The following is an 18,232-nucleotide window of genomic DNA, read 5'->3' as shown; positions in this document are numbered from 1 at the left end:
ACTTGGCCACACGGGAAATTGGAAATCAAGATCGTTCAGAAGTTTGTAATGTGGTTTTCATGTTTGATATTCGTTGCCTTATTAATGTGTGGAAATATTTAACTTGCAAGTGCATAATTCGCTGGTTCTGTGGTGTGATGTGGACACAGACCATATAAAACTTTTGACCATCTCAAAAACCAGATTTATCAAACCTTAACAACTTGTTCTGAAGGCTGTAGAGCTCCCGGCATGTGAAGGCTCCCTCAGAACCTCTGCGCTGAGACTTGTCCAAACTCTTGCTGACGAAAATTCAATTAACTGTCAAGTTAAGATAAAAAGGGAATTTTATTTGAGCCAAACTGATGGTGATAACACAGGAAGCAGCCTCAGAAAGCTCGGAGGACCATTCTGCCTGTTAGAAGTCGAAGGCACAGGCATATACATTTTTGAAACAAAGGATCATAACATGAAAATGACCGACTAATATTTTACATAAACTTCACCAAAGATACATAGTCCAGGTAAGCACATGCCAAGCAAGCATCTAACCCTATCCACCCCACGCCCCCTCACCTAAAGGGCTGGGAAAGAACACTGTCCTTTTAAGAAGTTACATTGCTAGGGTCAGAATAAAGGGAAAAAAATGATCTTTATGGTTGAGCGGACGCTCCCATCTTTGAGAAGTTCTGGTTAACTGTAATGAAGATGCACACTGCACATTAAGGAGGGAGGAGGCCCAAACAGAGAATTTTATGTGTAATTTTTTCTTGTCCTGCCTTAAAATATAAATTTTACTTCAGCCCTCTATTATGGCTTCTAGCAGCTTAAGGTCTTGCCCCTAGGGTGATCCTAGTGCCCCACCCCTTTAAAATACCTGCCTAGAAAAGCTCAACACTGCCCGAAGAATTTGTGATTTGTTCCAGGCAGAACCTGGATAGGCTGGCAGACCCCAGAGCCCTCTCTTGGAGCAGCTACTTTAGAAAGCTTGCAATGTAAATGCTTTCCTCTGACCTTTGTGATATACATCTACCACCCAGAACTGTTTCCTTAAGGACTTGTGAGCCCCTCTCTTTAAGATGCAGATATTCAGGGAGATAACTCTGTGCTAGCTCCCAGTCCGTGTGGGAGCAATAAGGACCTACCTTTCTTCAACTTGCACTGCTGCTTCCTCTCATAAAGATAGAAGTTTCTTTCTCCCCTGACAAATGCCAGTTAACAAACCTAGATGGCCTAGTCACATGGATCACCCACCCACCCCTTTACTACCCCTTAGTGACTTTCCCTTAGCACACTCCAGCCTTTGAAAAGTCTTCAGCCTTCTGATTCAGGGGAAGTGGAGTTCAGTTCATACTGTAGTATTACTGAACAAAGTATGTCCTTACCACTTTCGTGTCCAGCTTTGTTTATGTCTAACAATCCATCCAGGTAGCAAAGTTCTATTATTAAAATATGCTTGCCTTTTAAAAAGTAAATATTTGGACTTGGCTTCCTGTAGCCAGATAAACTTTGCTGTCAGTGTTGTTGACCGCCATTAACCTCTGCTTAAGCTGGTATTAAAAAACAAAATTCAACTGAGTGAATTTGAAGACCTAATTGGCTTTACTAAATGATTCATGAATCAGGCATCATCCCATCTAACAAATAGAAAGGAGCTGTACAATGAAAGGTTTTTTAAAAGCAGGAAGGAGGGGACAAGGAAGTCAAAAAGAAAAGAAAGGATTATTTCAGGCAAGGTCACCTTCTTTGGGGAGAAGGGTAGGGGTTTATCATGCAGATCACCTCACTAGTGTTGATCAGGAAATTCCAAACTGATTGGTTTAAAATTACATTTCTCTGGGTATATACCCAGTACACATATATACAATGGAATATTACTCAGCCATAAAAAGGAACGAAACTGTGTCATTTGTGGAGATGTGGATGGACCTAGAGAATGTCATATGGAGTGAAGTAAGTCAGAAAGAAAAAAACAAATATTGTATATTAATGCATATATGTGGAACCTAGAAAAATGGTATAGATGATCTTATCTGCAAAGCAGAAATAGAGACACAGAGATAGAGAACAAATGTATGGATACCAAGGGGGAAAGGAGGGGGTAGGAGGAATTGGGATATTGGGATTGACATATATACACTATTGATACTATGTATAAAATAGATGACTAATAATATACTGTACAGCACAGGGAACTCTACTTAATGTACTGTGGTGACCTAAATGGGAAGGAAATCCAAAAAAGAGGGGATATATGTATATGTATAGCTGATTCATTTTGCTGTACAGTAGAAACTAACACAACATTGTAAAGCAACGATACTCCAATAAAAATTAATTTAAAAAAATAAAAAATAAAATTACATTTCTCAGGGACTTCCCTGGTGGTCCAGTGGTTAAGACTCTGCACTCCCAATGCAGAGGGCGCAGGTTCGATCCCTGCTCAGGGAACTAAGATCCCACATACTGTACAATGCAGCCAAAAAAAAAAAAAAATTACATTTCTAAGTGAGGCTGAAACTGCAGTTAGGTGTTAAGTTTTAGTTTGCTTCTGCGGGGCTTAGCATTAGTGACTCCACTTTGGACCTACTGATTCTTTTTTAACACTGGGAATGTATTAGGCAGGCTCTTAAAAAGGCTCAGCTCATCCAAATTAATTCAGTTGACGAATTACTCATTAGGGAGAAGAGGAGCAAGGCAGTGTGATTCACAAAACCTCTGATCAAAGAATGGGAGAAACAGGGGTTCTCATAGGAAGTTCCTCAAGCCCGTCTTCCAACGCTGCATTCCTTAAGGGGAGGTTGGAGTGGACATAGTTTAAAGAGCGACACAACAATGCAAACAAAACCACTCCCTGACACTGGGCCTGCGCCACAATTGGCTCAGACAGCCAGGTCTCCTAGGTTCCTCCCTTCAGGGACATGTACTCCCAGGTCTGCAAGAGCACAGTGTGCTGCAACCCACTCTTCGGCAGAACAGAAATGCCATCTTGAATATTTACTGTTTTCTATTACTCTTTATCTACCCACATCCCAAATTAAATGGGTGTCATCAGAACTTAAAAAAGCGAGGGCTTTTGGTTTTTATTTTTATTTTTTATTTAGAAACCACATACCAACATTTAAGAGCATCTTATAATAGTTGGTGAAACAGACAAAAGATGCTGAGAAAGAAGTACTTTTAAATAGAAAAGTGTTGTATGTGATTACTGGAATTGATATGTATGCTAAAAATAAGAATTCCAGTTGTTTCCCCCCTTTTCCATTTATTTTGTATACAACAAATATTAACTGATTGCTTACTATTTACCAAGCACTGCCCTAGATGCTGGGAATACAACTGTGAATGTAAGGGAGGAAAACCTTTTTCTCTACCCTTCTTAATTTTGGGGGGGCTCATTTATTAATTAAGACAGATTAACAGGGGACTTCCCTGGTGGCGCAGTGGTTAAGAATCCGCCTGCCAATGCAGAGGACACAGGTTTGATCCCTGGTCCAGGAAGGTCCCACATGCTGTGGAGCACCTAAGCCCGTGCGCCACAGCTACTGAGCCTGCGCTCTAGAGCCTGCGAGCCACAACTACTGAAGCCTATGCGCCTAGAGCCCGTGCTCCGCCACAAGAGAAGCCACCGCAATGAGAAGCCCACGCACTGCGACAAAGAGTAGCCCCCGCTCGCCGCAACTAGAGAAAGCCACGCGCAGCAATGAAGACCCAACGCAGCCAAAAATAAATAAATACATTTAGTAAAAAAAAAAAAAAAAAAGACAGCAAACTACATTTGCATCCCTTAACTAGGGAAGGGCAACCATCAAGTTTCAAGGAAGCATCTGGACTGCGGACGCTGTCCATTAGCCTTGTAACTTTAAAAGGAATTTATCAAATTTAGCAAAACAAGAGACAACTAACCCTGCAATCAGGAGACCAGGAGAAAGGGAGTAAAAGATGGCTCTGGCTGCACACCTAGTCGGGGCTGCGGCACACAGAACTAGGAAGCTTTGCTCTCCTCTGGGTTTTGTCCCTCCCAGATTTCTGAGCTCAGGAGCAGTAGCTCTGCACTGCAGCTTGAGCCAGTTGCGGAAGACCTAACCAAGCCCAGCCCAAAAGAAGGAACGGCTTCGGGGCTGTTTGTTTCTCTTTGATAAAGGAGCCCTTCCTTGTTCTTGCTTTTACTCTCTCTGGTATTTGATGCAATAACCCCCCAGAAGTGATTTAGAGTGACTGGTAAAACAAAGTATACCAAAACCTCGCAGCAACCAAAAGGATGAAGTTCCTTCTGGACTGCCTCCAGCTTCTGCCCTTACTGCTCATCTGCACCTTAAGAGTCTCTCCTGAAGCTTTTCATTCCGAAGAAGAGAAAAGCAGTCACCGGAGAAATCGTCCTGATTACTGGAGCTGGACACGGAATTGGGAGACTGACTGCCTATGAATTTGCCAAACTTAAATGCAAACTGGTCCTGTGGGATATAGATAAGGTAACAGTGCTTGCTGTGTTTTACTTTCTGGTACCTTTAATCTGTGTTGCATTTTGCTGGCAACAGCCCCCTGCAGCATCTCTGTTAAGCATGTAGAAAAAAATTACTAGTTTTGCCATTCTATAGATGGGGGAAAAACATGGATTAATTAATGTGTTGATGATCACATGATAAACGAACATAGAGCATTTGATTCCCAGTTACTGCCCATCACCAATTTGACATTGTAAATTTATCTTCACTTTTGCCCTGAAAATAATTTGTAATCTCTTCCTGAACCTGATTTCACTGATCCTGCTGTCTTTTTTTCTTTCTTTCTTACTTTTCTTTTTTTTTTTTTTGGCGGCCCTGTACAGGCATGTGGGATCTTAATTCCCCAACCAGGGATCAAACCCGTGCCCCCTGAATTTGGAATGTGAAGTCTTAACCACTGGACCGCCAGGCAAGTCCCTGATCCCTCTGTCTTAATCATATGGAAAAAGTTAAAGCTGGATACGAGTTCGGATTCTCCTCCTGTTAAATCGAATGGAGCTCGGTTAGTTCCTGCTAGGGTGGAAATAAATCATATCATGGCTAGTGGTCATGATGGGAAGATCGATCATAGTTGTTCTTGTGTTGTGGCGAGGATGAAAGACCCGTTTATTAAGAGTACAGATAAGAGGATAATTGGTAGTGTTACTTCATCTGAGATCTTTGTGCTCCTGCTCGTAGGGCCCCAATTAGTGCATATTTTGAGTTGGAGGCACAGTTCAGAGTGTTCAGAGTTACATATATATAAAACGGAATCTCTGTCTTGTACACCTGAAACTAAAACGACATTGTAAATCAACTATACTTCAATAAAATTTTAAAAAAAGAAAAGAAAAAGAAACAGAAATAAGCAAGAGGAAAGCAGTGAATTAAGGCAGCAGTGCCCCTCTAGCTGAAGGAACCTAAAGGAGAAGGAACTTCAAATGGTGGCTTAGAACCCCAGTTTATAAAGCAGCTTCAACAAAGAGTAGTGCGTTTGTAGACAAGAGAGAGGACATGGGAAGCAGGTTTAGGCTTTCAAGGGCAGCAAAATGTGGGAAGTTAAATCCACAGAAAAGAATTAATGGAGTGAGGTTTGGTTGCAGATTCCTCTGGTGTCCACTCTGGGCTTAAAGCATCTGCATCCACGAAAATGAGAAATTATATCCCACCTCCAGGCAGAAAAGGAAAATTTTCTGGGTTTTCTTCTTAATTGCTTTCTGCCCAGAATAATTTTTTAGGTCAAAAACGTTTATATAGTGGTGACATATACTAGTTTCTTTCAAGTGGAACTTACAGAGGAATGATTCTCAAATGTTAGGGTGCACCGGGATCACCTGGTCGGCTTTTTGTAACGTGGATTGATTTCTTGACTCCCCACCCCACCCTGTGAATTTCTGCTCAGTAGGTTGGAAGTGGGGCTTAAGAATCAGTAGGTTGAATAAATGTGTGCATGGTTCTGATGCTGCTGGTCTGGACAGCACACTTGAGACCCTGGGCAGGCCCTGTTTGCAGAGAGGTCCTCCCTGTACCTTCTCCACACCTCCACCACCAACTTCCCCAGATTTTTCTTAATAATGTCATCAGAGACCCAGGTTTCCAAGCATACAGAATAGTCTCAGTTCCTACTGCAGCGCTTCTTCTCGGTCTGTTCAATATTACGAGAGTTTTCTCCATCAGTCTCTTGAGTGTTTGAACATCCTGCGAGCAGAGGCACTGACTGCCTTTTAGTTCTGGACTCTCTTTTCAAGGATGCTTGGGTGAGGAACTGCTTAGGAAAATCTATATACAATCACCCTCCAGAGCAGTGGGAGGAGAGATTGCTGTACAACATAATAAAGATGATGCCTCCCTTTGAGGCAGAGATTGGGCAGGTTTGCCTGCAGCCCAGTAGAGAAGCTTGGGATGTGGCCTGGAGGTTCCTCAGCTGTGCTGTAAATTTGCTGCGTGCACAGCATCCATCTAGGCCCATCCACGATGAAAGGACAGGGGGAACTGACGCTAGCATGGAGCTCATGCTGCCTGCTATGCCACAAGTGAGAACGTGCTTTGCATCTGATCCAAGATGATACTGTTCCGCCAGCATCCAGGAAACAGGGGCAGGCTAACTTGTTAGCTCAGAACTAAAGCAAATCTCAGATCCTTCATAGTTCTTAACATGTACATTCGCAAATGTTTTACACCACACATTGTAAAGGCTTTACTCCCCAGATCTTGATTTTTCAATGTCCTTCACCAGTAAAGGCAGGTAGGGTGTCATGGAGAAATGGTTGGAAAGAACGAGACTGAAAGCGCACGTCTGACAGCAGAGCTGTGTTCGGAGACTAGTGAAGACCCGCCAGAAGGGTGCAGAGGCAGGGCAAAGGCCCCGACAGGCCCAATACAGAGCACTCTGGACCTCAGCAAAGAAGATAAGGGATTATACACATTGGAGAAAAAAGAATTCATGAGCCCAAGAGGTACCTTTAAAAAGGCCAGAGGGGGAGTCAGGGAGGGAAAGGTCTTCTTTAGAGAGGATGCCAGCAGTGAAGTGTAGGCATGCAGAATTAGAGAACCACCATCTGCTACCCACAATGCCACCACTGAGCCAGAAAGAATCCTCACTGGTGGTCAAAGTCTTTGTTAGGGAGCTGGGTATCAGGGACAGACCACTTGGCCTGTGATGATGAAGGAGAAAGGGACCTTTCTCACGGAGACATGCCCAGACACCACTTGAACCAAGTGCCCAAACTGACATTGTGCGTCCTCTAATGGGATGCAGTGGGAGGAACTCTACATCGTCCAGGTGATGTCCTGGACAAAAATGTTCAATCAGAATTGAATCACAAGGAAACAATGAGGCAAATCTAGAATGGGGAACACTGCAGGAGACACCTGGCCTGAAGTTTTCCTAAAAGTCAATGTCTTGAAAGACAAAGAGGGGGAGGGACAGGAACAGTGTTCTAGATTGAAGATAATATGGGGGGTGAGGAGTGTTTTCATTGCCTTGATGATGCTGGTGCTTTCATGCAATATACTCATGTCAGCCCCCATGAAACTGTGCACCTTAGTTTGTACTTTATTGCTTGTCAATCATACCTTGATAAATGTATTTTTTAAAAGAGTCAGGGAAGCTTTTCTAGATTAAAATAGCTGAAACAAAATGATAATGTACGAACATTCATCGAGATCTGAATTTTGAAAATAAATTTAAATATGGCTTTGCAGCGATTGGAGAAATGAATGTTACGTATTAATTAAAAACATATTCCTTCATTACAGTAATGATATTGTGTAGGAGACATCCTCATTTTTAGGATGTTAAACTTGAATATTTAGCAGGTGTCTGAAACTCCCAAATGCTTTAGCAAAACAATTTAAGAGATAAACAAAATGGATATATGGAGAGAAATAATACACTGTGGCCAACATGTCCATTTGACAGTTGGAGGGATAGGTATATAGGTGTCAATTTTACCATTCGTTTCATTTTTCTGTAGGTTTGTAATTATTTTTAAAAAGAGTGTGGAAAAATAGGAGTGTTTGCTTCTTGAGAGATCGATTCCTGGAATTAAGTGAATTGGTGAGTTGGAACAGACTCAGATACAGTCACTTTTTAAAAATATTATACCCTACCATATTGTATGAGTTACTTCGTACAGTAAACTAATGAGGATATATTATTATTAAATTATGTGGAACAATCTCCTTCCCATCTTTGCACCCACTCTCACTCCTCAAAATCAGAACGTTAGAAATGATTTTAACACCGTTTGATGTGTACAGATCGAGCAAAAATATACCGAAGTTCTAGGCATTTCTATAAGTGTATAGTTGATAACATACCTAAAAAAAAATGAAAATGAAAGCTAGAAGTAAGGTTTTGGGATCAATACTTGCTAAGGTCTCCTTGTCCTCTGAGTTTTTTATAATCTACTAATTCCCTAACATTTCCCTTTTTTGGGAGGCTGATCTAATGCTAATATAACTTACAGAGTAACTGATGTGTGCCCGTTAACATGGAGAATATACATCTACACTTACTATTAACAACATCGCTGTGACTTTTGACTTATATTTATTTGGCAGATAACTGAGATCGCCCCAAAGCTCAAGCTCATTCCGCTTCCCCCGCACATGGCTTGTCTCTCATCCTTCCATAAATCCTCCTTGTATGGAAGTCTTACGAATCATGCTTTACCTCTTTTGGGACTTTTTTGGGGAGAATATTCTCAAATCAGGAATTAGCACGTCAAGGAGGAGTAAAGGTACAGATCTAAGTATTTTGAAAGAGACAGGCTGTTGTCACAGCCCAGAGAAGTGAGATTCCCTCCGGGTGGCCCCGAGTAAATCACCCCTCTAAGCCTCCCTTTCTACTTCTGTCTATGGGAGACAATTCTTCCTACAACAGAGAATGCTCATAAAGTTTTCATGGGAAGTTTGACTAAAGCATAGAGCAGAAGGTCTAAACTATAGTAAAGTACTCAATAAAGGGTAGCTTTTATTTTAAAATGAGAGAGCAAAGAATACTAGAGGAAAGGCTGATCTAGTGAAAGGATATCCTTTCTCCAAAAACTTCCTCTTCCCATCATGAATACAACACTTTCCATTTAAGTTTTTTTGCTCACAGTTGACCCCCCCAAATTGGAATATTTGTGTGGATATGGGATAATTTCTAAGACCCAAAGTTAAGTAAAAAAAGGGGCAGGGGTGTGGTTAGAGAACACTTCTCCTCTCAGTTGTGGTTTAAAAGGCATAATGGACATTCACCTGTATGTGCAGTGACCACTTCCAGTATAGACCTAGAGCTGGAAACATTCAGCTGTGACACGTGCTGCAGTGGCCAGTAGAGGACTGAACACCCTGCATTATTTTTCATCTATTCATATCAGTTTGGTTGTTCAAAAGCTTTCCAGCAGATGGTGCTAGACACTATTCGGTGCACAAGTCCTTAGGACAGGAATTTGTGTCCACAATGAAAATAAAAGGCTTACCCCCTCTCCCGAATGGAAGGTCATCCACACCGAAACAGGGCAATAACTGCATTGCTTTAAAAAAAATACATTGAAGTATAGTTGATTTAGAGTGTTTTGATAGTTTCTGGTGTACAGCAAAGTGATTCAGTCATATTTATTATTTTTCATATATATATATATATATATACATATGAAATATATATATTTTTTCTTTTTCATATTCATTTCCATAATTGTTTATTCCAGAATATTGAATATAGTTCCCTGTGCCATACTGTATGTCCTTGTTGCTTCTTTATTTTATATACACTAGTTTGTATATGCTAATACCAAACTCCTAATTTATTCCTTTCCCACGCAATTTAACGTGCGGTAAACATAAGTATGTTTTCTATGTCAGTGAGTTTATTTCTGTTTTGGAAATAAGTTCATTTGTATCATACTTTAGATTCCACATATGAGTGATATCATGTGATATATGTCTTTCTCTGCCTGACTCACCTCACTTAGTATTATAATCTCTAGGTCCATCCAAGTTGTTGAAAATGGCATAATTTCATTCTTTTTTATGGCAGAGTAGTATTCCACTGTATTATATGTACCATATCTTCTTTATCCATTCATCTATCAAGGGACATTTAGGTTTCTTCCATGTTCTGGCTCTTGTGAATAGTGCTGGTATGAACAGAAGGGTGCATGTATCCTTCAGAACTATAGATTTGTCCAGATATATGCCCAGGAGTGAGATTCCTGGATAATATTTTTAGTTTTTTAAAGAATCTCCCTTGTGTTCTTCATAGTGGCTGTAACAATTTACATTCCCACCAACAGTATAGGAGGCTTCGCTTTTCTCCATACTCTCTCCAACATTCGTTATTTGTAGACTTTTGATGATGGCCATCATGCTGCTATAAATGCCATTATTTCATTCTTTTTTATGACTGGGTAATATTCCATTGTGTGTGTGTGTGTGTGTGTGTGTGTGTGTGTGTGTGTGTGTGTGTGTGTGTATGTATATATATATACACACCACATCTTCTTTATCCATTCATCTGTTGATGGATGGTCCCATCCAGTCTTAACTGGCTCAGATCGAACTAGACACTGCTGACTCCAAGTCCCTGGAAAATCACTGGGGCCAACATCTTACTGTTTGTGGAGGACATGCAAGTCTTAGAACGACCTTGATCAGTGAAAGCAGGTGAAATAGATTAAAGCCATGGTTTCAGAAAGACACCTCTTCTTTCCTGGCAAGGACTTGATCAGTGAGAACCCCTGAACTCTTTGCTACAGCCCTCCCAGTGTCCTTTCTGTCTATAAAAGAGCTCTCCTCTCCATCTGTGCTGGGGACTTGCACATGGCTTGCCATGGTGGCGATCCCAAACGGCAATTCTGTGAGAACCAACCCGTCTTTTCTGGAGAAACATCTGGCCATCTATTTGTTTCAGGTTAGCAAGAGGGAGCTTTAAAATGGCACACTGAGGCTTAAAAGCCAACACCAGTAGGGGACCCACATTTTCTCTTATTGTATTCTCTGAAACAAATTGCAAAGCCCCACTCATCTCAAGGGGGCTGTAAAGGTATATGTATATGTAAAGGTATATATGTAAAAGGTATATACCTTTTACCTACATAAAAGGTATATGTAGAGGTAAAAAAAAATGATGTTAACCACAATTCTTGAGTCCAATTAGACACTCATGAAATTTACATTAATGCTGAGGGCTAGAAATAAAACTTTCCAAATACAACTTATAAATACATAAACATAGAAACTGTTAATAATTTTGGCTCAATTTGATAGCAGTTGTTCAATAAGTTCATAAAAGATATTTCTTTTAAGTAAAATAAGCCTTAAAACAGTTTTCATTAGGAGAATTATAAAGCATTATATTATTATGAAATTTTTGTGATTCGTCAGAAAAAATCACGGAGTGTGATGTCTAAACACAATGGAATGAAAGAAGAAAAATCTCTTAACTGAGAAAGGCTTCTGTGGATGAGGATCTAGGAGCTACGTAAATGACTGGAGTGACGTGCTGAAGACCAGAGGTGGGTGGAGGTACGTCCCGACCGGAAACACACAGTCACACACACAGACACATTTCGTGCTTTGCGTGGTTCTTTTTTTTTTTTTTAATTTATTTTATTTTTTTATTTTTGTCTGTGCTGGGTCTTCGTTTCTCTGTGAGGGCTTTCTCTAGTTGTGGCAAGCAGGGGCCACTCTTCATCGCGGTGCGCGGGCCTCTCACTATCGCGGCCTCTCTTGTTGCGGAGCACAGGTTCCAGACGCGCAGGCTCAGTAGTTGTGGCTCATGGGCCTAGTTGCTCCGCGGCATGTGGGATCCTCCCAGACCAGGGTTCGAACCCCTGTCCCCTGCATTGGCAGGCAGATTCTCAACCACTGCGCCACCAGATAAGCCCCCTGGCAGGAGTTCTTTAGACCCAACCAAGTTGTCAGTTACTTGCCGCGCAGTCTTAATTTGGATGTTCGGTGGTCGTCTGGGTGGATCTTTTCAAGTCCAAAGAGAGAGAGCAATAGGAGAATGAGAAAGACTGAGGGGGAAAAGCCTTGGCCTCAGTGCGCTTCTTCACGGCCAGAGAACTGGTCTCTGCCAGATCCTGCAGGCGACATCAGCTGCCCCTTAACGGGCTACTCGAATCTACGTGGCTCAGGATAAGGCCCAGCCGCCCTTCAGAGGGGAGCCATAGCCCAGTAGGCGGATCGAGATTATGGCCTTGGAGGCCCCGCATTGGGTGCCAGGAAAGATGTTGCAGGAAAGAGAGTGGGGTGCGAGAGGATGGTCACATCCCAAGCCATGTCCGAGTCCCTGGGATGGCCGCCAAGTGTGGGTTCTTGGCTTCGTGCAGGCAAGAATTCAAGAGCAAGACGTAGTAAAGTGAAAGAAGGTTTATTCAGGGAGATACACGGTCCATAGACAGAGTGTGGGCCATCTTGGAAGGCAGGAGGCCGCGTGGTTCTGATATGTACAAAATTCTGTCACTCTGGTTAGTTAAAGAACACATCCCCCAGTGGATCAAATGTCATCAATAGTTAACCAGGGTGTATTAACCATATTTCCATAAAGTGTAAACTATCTGGACACAGAGGGTGGGGTCCCCAGCCAGAGAGGATTGCTGCCAGGCCTTGAAAGCTCATGAAATTGGTTCTGCTGGGTTTCAAATCTGCCCTAGCAACGCGGTGCTGCCACACCCGGGTCTTCTCTCCAGCACACATTGTCTAACAGCGACTCTCCTAATTTCAGCTATTTTTGCAATCTGGATAGGCTGAGGATCTCCAAAATCATCAAATCCTGCTTTTATTTTATTTTATTTACTTATTTATTTTCTGACTGGTCCCCTTAATCGATCTCCCTCCTCTCACGTTTTTCTGTAAGCAGCAAGAAGGAACCAGGCCACACCCTCAACCCATTGCTTGGAAATCTCAGCCAGATATCCAGGCGATTCCCTCTCAAGTTCTGCTTTCCACACAGCTGTAGGACACAATTCAGCCGTCTTCTTCTCCCGCGATATACCAAGAATCACCTTTCTTCCAGTTTCAAGTCACACGTTCCTCATTTCCACCTGAGTTCTCACCAAAGCACCTTTAAAATTCACGTTTCTGCCAATATTCTCCCTAGGACAGTATGTGTATTCTCAAAGGCTAAAGGTATTCGTCATGAGCTGCCTGTTGGGCTGGTTAATGACATTGTCATACCATATGGGTTAGAACACAGAGGACTAACAATACTAGTAGGGAAAACCAGAATCCTGATGAAATGCCTTCAAGGGCCAATCATTCCATACAGTTGAATCTCCTAGGATAGGTGATTTGAAGAATCGATGTCTGTCTCCTCTTCACGCTTGGACTCAGAGCAGTCGGACATCAGACCTTATCACTCAGTTGACACTTTTCAGAAATTTCATAAGTGATCTGGAAGTCAAGTCACTTGACTTCAGTTCTTCTTTACTTTTCTTTGCTTATTGACTCTGTTCTTGGCCACGAGATTGACAAGAATCAACTGTGATTTTATACCAGTTCCCTGCTTGCCAGGAGTCACGTGAACAAGAACTTTTCCCGTTAGAATTCTGTGGCCTTAAAGGGGGGGGTTACAGAGGAGGGGCCAGAGCAGGGGCCCTAGGACAGTGGTGTGGGATGCAGTGACAGAGGTTCAATCTAATGCCCACAGGACTTGCAGCTGGACTGATTGGTTGGGATTAAGGAATGAGAATTCAAAGATTCTTCCAAGGATTTCTGCATTTGCACTTGGGCAAATGATAGTTCCATTACTGAGATGTGGAGAGTAGGAAATGAGTTGTTTTCTGAATTGCAGAGAAGGTTGCTGGAAAATAAGAGATACATTTTACCTATTAAGGGAAAAATCATTTCAAAGATGCTGAGACAAGACAGTGTGGGGAATTGCTGTTGTTCATTACTGTATTCCCATCTCCTATAATGGTCCTAGTTATTAATTAATAAGCGCTCAATAAATATCTGTGGTACTCATTAACTAGCTAACTAATTCTAGAATATGCAAATCTTATACGTCAAAACCATGGTCTAGTGCACACGTTGTTAATTGATTTTGTCTGCTTGGTGCACTTGTAAGGCCAACACTCTCTTTCCTTTCCTGTAAGGTGTGACTAAGCCCTTAGCTCTCATCACAACAGATAAAAAGTAAAATCATCATTTATCTTCCAATCACTGCCACTTCCACTCTCCAGTGCAGACTTTATTTATGCAAAGGAGAATATTACTGATGTGAGAAAAAACATGCTGGTAACTTGGTCTTGGACAGGGCTGTGACCTGCCTAAAGATGGGGTAGGGCTGAGGACTGGAAAGGGCGAGGTCATTCTAATCTCTGCTGCACTGAAGCTGTGGGGCACAAGCAGGAAGCAGAGTCAGCGGACGCTCAGAGGACACTGTACTGTGTGCACCGCTACCCCCTGGCCCCGGGGTTCCTGCTTCATTCTACACCACCCTGGACGCTCTTTTCAGGCTGGAAACCTGAACCATAATCAGCACACCTGTCTCCTGGGCTGGGACTTTGCACAGTTTTTCTTCTGTGTGTCAGGCAGGTCCAGAGCTGGTCTGTGTACACTTTCCCCTCTGGGATGAGGGGCCCTCCAACCCTGGACTAGGGACCCACTTGATCTGTGGGTGCAGGGAACATAGGATGGACTCAGCCAGACCCCTGAACCTGAGGGGTGCAGGCCCCTCCACATGCCCAGGGTGCCAGAGATTGTGCCCGGGAAGAGCAGGGGAGCCCGAGGGTCTGGCATCACACCTCCGCAGGGAAGAAGCCTTTCAGATTTCAGTTCCTTATCAGTGAAGATGGGGTTAAGTGGCCTTGAGAGGATCATGAGAAGATCACAGAGGTGCAGCGGAGACCTTGTTATCACCAGGGCCAACGGTGCCTGACCTAATCAGAGCAGACCCTCCCCTCCTTTCCCCTCCCCTGCCCTCTGCTCCCTTCTGGGCAGCAGGTCTGAATACCCTCTTCCCTCACAGGACCCCATTCCCCAGGGGGAGGAGCCACGGTCTTTAGGGTGGGACCCCAATAGCTCCATCCCCCTCTTGGGGGTGTATATAAGCCCGGGTCACATCCTGGACCACACTATCTGGTGGGAGAGCAGCCTGAGGACCCGGCCCTGTGAACCAGGAAAGAACCGCAGCCCCAGATAAGTGGGGATCCAGGAGGGGGCACAACTGGGGGCTTCCTGATCCCCTGCGCTGGGCCCAGCCTAGGGATCCACCTCCAAGGGAATCCAGACTTGGGTTTGGCTTATGTAAGAACACATCCTTTATTAGGTTTCCCAGTCCCTCAGCGGGCCTCGTCCTAGGTCACCTAAATGTTGCTGAGAGCGCAGATGCCCAGTTCCTACCCTGTCCGGGGCCCAAGGATGGAGAGACTGATATCTTTTGTGACAAAAGAAGCTGGTCTGAAGCCACTGTGGGATCCCCCTCCGGGATGTCTCTGTCAGAGGCAGTTTGTGGTGTCAAACAAAATTTCAGAAACCCAGACCTGATTGAATTAGAGATGTTTATTTGGGGGTTGTTAGAACTGCAGCCCTGGAGACCCAGATGCACTTGAATTGTCATCCCCAGGCTACAAAATGGGGAAGGCTTATAATGGCAGAAAACTTTCAAGATTACATAAATTGGTTATCAAGAATTAGGATTGGAGCTGGCAAGAAGTAAAGGTGCTTGTTAAGCAAGGAAGGGTTGGCTGGGGTCGAGACGATTACATAGTTGGTGGGTGGCTGTGATAGTGAAACCGCAAGGTTGCCACTAGAGCTGTTAGCAGACACTCTTGAAAACGGCTGGTGGTGTCCTTGAGTTTGAACCATTTCCGAAAACTCAAGTTCTCAGTGATGAGGGGAGGTATTTGAAACCACAACGACAATGGCCACCTTGGTCCACTTTGATTTTTAAATGACTTTAAATCCATCACCAGTGTGTAGGTGGGGAGGAGAGTGATTAGAGCTGTGGGGCCCAGTATGAACTTGATCTTCCTCAACTTCATCACTGCCTGCTTGCAGACACAGAGTACAAGTAAGTTGCCCAAAGTCACTCAGCTCCTAAGGGAGACCAGAAACCTGGCCAGGGTTTTAGTCATTCGACAGCTTAGCCGGGGACTGAGGTGATATTTGGAGATGCCATCATGGCGGGATAACACAGAGTTGACAGTCACGTGTGGGAGGCAGATTTCCAAAACCTGGGTAAATTTACAACAGCCAGAGTGGAGAGAGTTCCTGATCCTGTCCTTACAGCTCTGGCACATTTTGTTGGGGGAGGTGAGCCCTCATGGAGTCGGGAAGCTGGGATCAGGAGGAAGGGACAAGTGAGCTCTGAGCTGGGCAGCACAGGAGACAAGTGAGGGCTCTGCTTGTACAAAGGCGCTGGGGCCAGAGGGGGCTGAACCTGCAGGAAGAGGGCAGGAGGTTGAGCGCTGCAGAGGGCTCGGTGCTGGGGGAAGCTGGAGCTGAGGGAAGGACGCAGTTCCTGTGCAGGGAACAGCAGTCCTGCAGCAGAGGGTGTGATTAGATCCTGGCGTGGTGGGAGGAGACTGGAGGGGCCCAGCAGGTGGTGGTGGGCTGGGTGGTCAGAGGCTGGTGCAGGCACCCAGGGGAACATGTAGGGGCTTGGGCCAGGTTGTCACTGGGGACAACAGAAGGTGTGTTCTTCGACCACAGCATCCTGAGCATGGCAAGTCTGGGGTTTTGTTAGTTGAGTACCATGAGAACCTCCATGTGCCAGGCCTGCTGCTAGGCACATTTCCCCTCCTCTGTAAATCCTTTCTGAGCTGTCACAGGTCACAGGGCCATAGATGGAAGAGCCAGGATTGCAGCCCAGGCAGCCTGGCTCAGAGTCTCTGCTCGCTCACCCGACCAGGCTTCCTCTCCTTCTGGCTCCACTACCCTGTCTGTGGTCTTTTACAGAGCTCTGCCAATCAGACGAGGCACAAAGAACAATCTCTCTTGTTTTTCACACTGATGTCTCTGAATTATTAAAAATGATCTGCTTTGACTTCATAATTGGCCATCTGTTAATCTTCTTCACCCATTTTTGTATCCTGATTGTTCATTATGTTTGCTTGAATTGCTTGATATAAGCTAATTAAATGCTTGAAGCAATCATGTAGTTTTCTGATTTTCAAAACTTTGCCTCCTCGGCCAAACAGATTGAACGTATTTCTCTATAATTTATTTCTATAGTCTGTGGTTTTATGGTCACTTCTGCTTTTATTAGACATGCACATAGAAAACTGCTTAAGCCTGTAACCCTGCACCACCACCCAGATGAAGAAATAGATTGTTACCAACACCCCTAGAGCCTTCTCACCTTCCTCCCACTCACTAGCCCATCCCTCCTCCCCCAATACGAGCACTAATGCTGAGGTCTAGCACCATGAAGTCATTTTTCCCGCACACACGATGTGTATCCTTTTGTGCCGGGCTTTTTGTCGCACCATGTTACATCTTTGAGATTCATTTCAGGTTTGGGGTGAAGAGTACTTAGTGTCCACCCAATGCTGATTAATGTCCCACTGTATGAATAGATGGTAATTCATTTACCATCTAATGTTGTGGAACTTTGGGGTTATTTCCAGTTTGGACTTGTGGAAAGTGTTCCACTGATCCTTCGTAAATGTAGTTTTGTGCAGTTTGTAGCCCTCCTAGTTTATACTCTGAATGGCTACACAGCCTGAGTGACATAACTGAGTGTATGTTCTAAGATAGTTAATAATGCAAAATAGTTTTCAAAAGTGGTTATGCCCGGGGCTTCCCTGGTGGCGCAGTGGTTGGGGGTCCGCCTGCCGATGCAGGGGACGCAGGTTCATGCCCCAGTCCGGGAGGATCCCACGTGCCGCGGAGCGGCTGGGCCCGTGAGCCGTGGCCACTGGGCCTGCGCATCCGGAGCCTGTGCTCCGCAACGGGAGAGGCCACAGCAGTGAGAGGCCCGCGTACCGCAAAAAAAAAAGATTTGCACATGGCAAAGCATAGTGGAAAGTGATGGGGAGTGTCACCCAATTTGCCATACCCAGTAATGATTTACATAGCATTTACATTGTATGAAGTATTGTAAGTAATCTAGGGGTGATTTGAAGTATACAGGAGGATGTGCATAGGTTATAGTATGCCATTTTATATAAGGGACTTGAGATCTGTGGATTTTTTGTATCCTCGAGGGTGTTGGAACCAGTCTCCCTGCAGACACCAAGGAACGTCTGTATATATGAGAGCTCTCTCTAGTATGCATGCAACTTTGCTGTAAATCTAAAACTATGGTAAAACAACAAAGTTATTTAAAT

At 43.9% G+C, this 18,232-nt stretch overlaps 1 long non-coding RNA gene and 1 other non-coding gene across 3 annotated transcripts in view; both read left to right on the top strand.

Annotated features, from left to right (window-relative positions):
• The first annotated feature begins 2,357 nt into the window (after positions 1 to 2,357).
• On the top strand, positions 2,358 to 2,430 carry TRNAG-CCC (transfer RNA glycine (anticodon CCC)). The gene has a single exon. It is a non-coding gene; the product is annotated as a tRNA-Gly (tRNA).
• Positions 2,431 to 11,336: 8,906 nt separating this feature from the next.
• Positions 11,337 to 18,232, top strand: part of LOC132425718 (uncharacterized) — a 31,373-nt gene continuing 24,477 nt past the window's right edge. For both annotated transcript variants that reach the window (XR_009519481.1, XR_009519482.1), the window contains exon 1: positions 11,337 to 11,477. This is a non-coding gene — a long non-coding RNA (uncharacterized lncRNA). The remainder of the gene's footprint in view (positions 11,478 to 18,232) is intronic.

Source organism: Delphinus delphis, chromosome 5 (genome assembly GCF_949987515.2).
Source record: "Delphinus delphis chromosome 5, mDelDel1.2, whole genome shotgun sequence".
NCBI lineage: Eukaryota > Metazoa > Chordata > Mammalia > Artiodactyla > Delphinidae > Delphinus > Delphinus delphis.
This window is presented reverse-complemented; position numbering and strand designations above follow the sequence as displayed.